Genomic DNA, 6,519 nt, shown 5'->3' on the forward strand with positions numbered 1-6,519 from the left:
TGTCACACCCCTAGTGTCTATGAGCGTGATAAAGCTCATAATTTTGCAAGTGTATGATTGATTTATCATTCTTCAGGTCAATCATATATTCATGAAAAAAAAATCAGTTTAAATAAGGAAAGCAATAACTTTGCCATAGTATCCTTTCAAATGTTAAAGTTGCCACAGTCATTGCATTATTTGCATGTGCCTCGCTTTATTTGTACCATTTTGTTTTATTAGTTTATTTATTAGAATTAGAAAGATAATAACAATATTGATTGATAAGTGAGATCTGATTTTAGTCTTTGAAAACCAAAAAAGTAGTGCAAGTCCTTGAAAGTCCTGGAATTTTAAGTTTAAGTTACCAGTTCTTGGACCATTTTAATGTTTTTGTTGTTGTTATTTGATCTGAACTGTAGTTTTCTGTAGTGAACTGTCTTTGTATATTTCCTATTTTATATTCATTTCCTAGTATTTAATTTACCATCATTTCTTTTGAACAAAACAATTTCAGAAATGTCATGTTTTAAATAAATTAATTTTAAATAGGTCATCTTGTACCCTGTCAAGGACAAAGTTAACCAGCAAAACTTGATATCAAAAGCATCCTAAATGTTACATGTGTTTGCACCATAGTGAGTAAACTTTCTTGGTATTGCTGTTTCAAATAAATCACCATAATCTGTAGTCTGAGCCTGTCAAGGGCTAATGGCAATGGCAGATACGTTACTAGTTAGTTTCAAGGAAAATCATTTTCAAATAATGTTATTTTCTTTTTTTTTGCCAAATAACCCTGTGTATGTGTCCGCCCCCGCAACCCCCCAACCCCTGGAAAAAAGTTCAGGCTCAGGATTTTTTTTTTGCTTTAACCCCTGTGTTCTACAGGTCGGTCTAGCGCCACCCTTTAGGTACCAGACTACTGTGCAAGGTAACCCAATGGAAGGGTCCCAAAAAAGTGGCACGGTATGGTACGATTCACCATTTTGGTAACAAAATTTGGAAAAAATTGCATACTGTACTGTATTGAACTGTACAGCTCTGTGGAAACAAGCGATAAGCCACCAATAAAAGGCACCAAATTACCAGTTGAGACCTACATGGACCATTACAGTTTCCATTAAAACCAATTCAATTCCCATTATAACCAGTAAAACAGTTACAAATTCTGTGATGGTTTCTATTGTTTTTTGTTTTTTTTTAGCAGGGATATCTTTCTGATGGTATTTAATGCACATTATGATACTTTCCCAGCTAACAATTTTTGGTTCCCAGAACATTATTTTGTTAAGGTTTGTTTTTGGTTAGCCAGGAAAGTTTTCTTAATAGGAAAAGAACCCCAGCAAACAAGTGTTCCAACGACATCGCCAGTTGGTCGTCACTTCGTCAGCATGACATTAATTTATGACAACTTCATGAGGGCGTCGTGGTAACGTTCCTTTTTTTAGAATCTTGGCTAACGTTCCATAAACATTGTGGGCACGTCCTCAAAATACGTCCCCAGTGGAGAACGTTGTAGCGACGTGGTCAGCTGGTCTTCTCTGATTATTGCATTACATGTATTATCTTTGTTAAGCTGTATGCCATTTGGATATATTATGGGAAATAAACTGAATTTATCAAACATTTCAAATGATTGCATGATTTATTATATTTGTAGAGAAATATAGATTTATAAAATATATACAATATTTACCAACAACAGAACAGCCAAATATTTTTTTTACAAATGGTATTAAATAATTTATGTTTGTGAATGGCCGAGAGAAATGTGAACATTTAAACCATAGCGGCACACATCAGACTGTCTGAGTACTGCTCAAGTGTGCACACGTCATAAAAGGTAAGGGCTATAAATCTAATTGTATTCATTGTTTTTGCTGATATAACGACTTAAGGTGTTTTGTATTTTTGTAGGTTTTCTAAATTAATTTCATAAATAAATGCCCTGTTTGGTTAATTAGTTCACGAGCACCATATGAGGCGGTCTGAGGTAAAATCCTGAGATAAAATGTTATACCTTCCTTTTAGTTATTTGAAATTTAACCGCTAAACACAATAAACTATACAGCAATCACTTTCAAATTCAACTGTACAGTTGTGGTCAAAAGTTTACATACACTTTGCAGTATCTGCAAAATGTCAATTATTTTACTAAAATAAGAGGGATCATACAAAATGCATGTTATTTCTTATTTAGTACTGACCTGAATAAGATATTTCACATAAAAGATGTTTGCATATAGTCCGCAAGAGAAAATAATATTGAATTTATAAAAATGACCCATTCAAAAGTTTACATATGCTTGATTCTTCATACTGTGTTGTTACCTGGATGATCCAGTGTTTTTTGTTTTTGTTTTTTATGAGTCCCTTGTTTGTCCTGAACAGTTAAACTGCCCACTGTTCTTCAGAAAAATCCTTCAGGTCCTACAAATTCTTTGACTTTCCAGCACCTTTTGCGTATTTGAATCCTTTGCAACAACGACTGTTTGATTTTGAGATCCATTTTTTCACACTGAGGACTAAGGGGCCCATACAAATCTATTACAAAAAAGTTCAAATGCTCACTGATGCTCCAGAAGGAAGCACAATGCATTAATATTAGGGATGTAACCAGGGGCGATTCTAGGATTTTCATTTTAGGGGGGCTCAGCCCCCAATGAGGGTATAATAATAAAAATAAAAAAAATAATAATAATGTCTGACTAATAGGTTAGGGTGGTATACTAAACCTATTGCAGTATTCCAACATTTGAGTACTGAATAAGCCAAATACTCAGTCTTCCTGATCTCTCACACACACACACACACACACACACAATTTTACTGTTTGCATTTCTAGTACAAACCTCTTTAATTAGCTCAAGTATACAAACATCTTTCTATGCTCAAGTAGCCTACTGTCTGTCACTGTCTTCAATAATTTCTGGGCATGACTGTATGGTAATTAATGCCACATGCACTGTAATATGTTTTATATTGAAAGTTCAATTTTCAAATGAAAAGGTCAGCGGATTGAAGAACGCGCTGAAAGACGGGGAGAAGCCGAAGTCTGCCGCCGTTTTCATATGAAATTTAAAGGGGACTGAGGCGATCATGAATTTGTGTACAGTTTATGGAGCTAATCGCAAAATTTTGAGGGGGGCTGAGTAGAAGTTTTGGGGGGTTAAAGCCCCCCTAAAAATGGCCTAGCAACGCCCATGGATGTAACGATTAACCGCGAGCCGGTTGAAAATCGATTCAAATATGTGACGATTCAAATCGGTTGAGATGCTAAACAAATCGCGATTCAGTTAGGTGTAGGAGTTTATATGAATGTATGTCTGAGGGGAACTTACTGTCTTTAGAAAAATGTAGATGGTATTTTTTCTTTTCATCTTGCCTCTGTATAATGCACATTAAAGTTCATAAGTGCAGCGCTGCTTTGTTTACAGCGGAAACCAAGGAAAAGGTTTAAGCGCCACCTGCTGGCAGAGAGTGAGTCTGTGTCTCGTTCAGCTCGTCTGCTGTTTCTGCTTCATGCAAATATTTTTTATGCATAATTTCACAAAACTGAAGTCAAATCATTCTGTTTTTGTTTCAAATTTCGAAATTATACAATGCAATTTAGATTAAAAACTGATCATTTTGCATGTATGCAACATTTTTGTTTGGATCATGATTAAAATGCAGTGGTTGCCTCTAATTTTAAATGGAAAGAGCACAGACAAAGCCTTAGTTTGTTTACTTAAGATTTTTTTCCCCTTTTAGTACTCTTTTTAGTTATTGTAGACTCTTAAGCGTTTTGTGAATAGGTTTTTTAGCTAAATCTCCTAGCTAGAACACCTAGTAGTAAGATCAAATTCTCTGTGCTAAAAAAAAACAACAAAAAAACTACTGAATCGATTCATGTATTTTTTCGTGTCTTTATTTTTTGCACTAAAGTATGTGGAGTTGTATCAAGGGTACTGATAATTATTTATAACTTTCACTGATAAAATCATTATTTAACTACACCCATTTTTTAATGAGACACTTAAACTTTTTCAGTAAAACAATAAAACATTTGAATCAATGCTTACATTATTCATTGTGTAATTATGAATTGATATGTTCAATTTTCTGTGCTCATGACTTGGTAACACTTTACATGGTAAACAAATAGGTAATGTTCAAATTGTATTTGCTTAGTAGCTATTTGTAGAAACTAACACTGAATAAATGCAGATTAAAAATGAATGCAGTGTGTTTTTGTCCTTTTTTGATTTAATGTTTTTGTATTGGTTTGCATTGTATGTATGTAATGAATGTAGTCACAAAAAATCCCCAATAACAATTCAATCCATTAGAATTTAGAAAGTTTATTTTTTACAGCAGAGAATGTTTTTGAGTTTATCAGTTCTGTATGGATTTCAAGGTAATGGTCCGAGCATATCTTCAGGGCCCGGACTTAAGGTGAGAAGTAAATATTAAAAGTAAAGGAGGATGATTTATTTTGATAATTAAGATGTACTCGCTATGTTCCAGGACCGTAGCCTAGCACTATAACGTCGCCACAACGAATATGGGAATATAGGCCAACTTAAGGTCTAACAGTAGTATTCAGATAAATAATAGCCTTAAATAAATTAATCAAATGTAAAATAACACTGCATAGTCTTAACTGTGTAAACCGATGGCTTTATGCTTATTAAAGCTACTAAAGTCATTACTGTTTAGGCACACATGAAGCCCAAAGTATACTTTCATTGCAAAGTATCACAAATTCTGTGATGGTTTCTATTGTTTTGGCGACGAGAAGCAAAGAAGGATCAGTTGCAAAAGCTACATGGCAGTATTTCTTGCATCTGCGTTGTCTAAATACATCATAAGTGGAAGAATAACTTGGTCATTTTAAAAACAATGAAGAACAAAATTAAAAATAAATCTCAGTCTCTGTTAAAAGTGTTACAGTCTCTTCTTCAGCTTCATGAACAAGAACAGTTTGTAAAAATCTTCTACTTTCCTTCATGAAAGAGCAAGCAAACTACAAGTGATGCATATGCATTATAAGACAATTGAACATAATATGAAACTCATAAGAAAACACAATGATATCGTTTATATCATGAAGCAAAATAATATACAAGAATAAAACATTTTGACATTGTTCTTTAGGGAGGAACTCCATCTTTGAGTTGATCAGAATCTCACAGTTGAATCTGCTGGTTTTGAAGATGAAGATGAACTTTATTCACTGTGAAACTTTAGATAATGTTTCTTTGTCATGTCACTTGTAATGTCTGGTTAGGACAGATTTATCCAGATGATATTTTATTGCTAGATGCTAGGGCTGGACCAGAATATTCGATCATTCGTTCGGTGGGTTGGCATTCGATTTTCAATTTTGAGATTCGAATATTCTTTTTTTCCCCCGAACACCTGATATCCCACGCAAAACGGTTCTCATTCGCACTTGAATATGAATCGCCCATGAGTGAACGTGTTGATTCAGTTAATCTGGAAGAAAAGACAAAAGTGCCGAAGACCTCAGCTGTGTGGGAGCACTTTAAATTGAGTGAGGACAAGACAAAGGCAGTAGAGCCCTGCACGGACCTCAAATATAGGCCCTAGCCCTTTTTTTTTTATTAAGTTCATTTAGGAAAACGTTTGGAGCATTTTAGTTAGTTAAATATAAGTTTTTGTTTTTTAAAGTAATGACCAAGCGGCTAGCAGCAGACAGTGAGCTTATCGCCTATGTTTGATCAATTTAGCCTTCTCAAATCATCACGACTTGCCTTAAGCCCGGGATACACCGCACGATTTTAGCAATCCTATAAGATCATTACTTTATCTCACTGTGCGACATGGATCGTTTAAACTTGGGTACGACAAGCATGTAGGCTGTACGATGATGACACCTATTGAATCGTAGGCTACGACACAAGTTAGCGCAACGTCATCAGCATGCGCTAGTGGTAAACAAATACCGGTACATCAAGATGGATCGCGCTTTGGCAGTTGTGCTTTTCATGTGCGCTGAAACAAAGAAGAGGCGCCGGCGGAAGAGGGCAATATGAACCCGCTCATGGCTCGGGAAAAGAGGACAACTTGGGATGCCAGTGTTGCACAGGGAGCTTGGCAGCTGCAGTTCCTCTGCTACTTCCATGCTATGTCCTTTTTGGTGCGGTCATGATAGCAGCTAGAGGACACATCGTACAAACATGCCCTCTGCTGCCACAACTCAACAAGAATTTGTTCTTTATGGGTATCCCACATACCAGCATACCTTCTACTTTTTTTACCTCCATGGCATTGATTTTTGTTCATAAAGGTAAGAGTAATACATCATTCGAAACTGTAAAGGGTAAACTTGTATTTGTGTGCACTCACAATATCAACAAAACGTTGTGCTTTTATAAAATAAAGAAAACAAACATGATGCGCTTTCTGCCGTCTCGTCTTGAACAGGAGCGCTTCACAAAAATGAATCGAAACTCAGCAAATACATGCCTCACAGACAATGATAAATACATCTATAGAAAGCTTTAAATTACCACTTAACGAAATAAAACAAAT

This window comes from Sinocyclocheilus rhinocerous, unplaced genomic scaffold (assembly GCF_001515625.1).
Source record: "Sinocyclocheilus rhinocerous isolate Xijiao unplaced genomic scaffold, SAMN03320098_v1.1 scaffold5206, whole genome shotgun sequence".
In the NCBI taxonomy this organism is placed as follows: Eukaryota; Metazoa; Chordata; class Actinopteri; order Cypriniformes; family Cyprinidae; genus Sinocyclocheilus; species Sinocyclocheilus rhinocerous.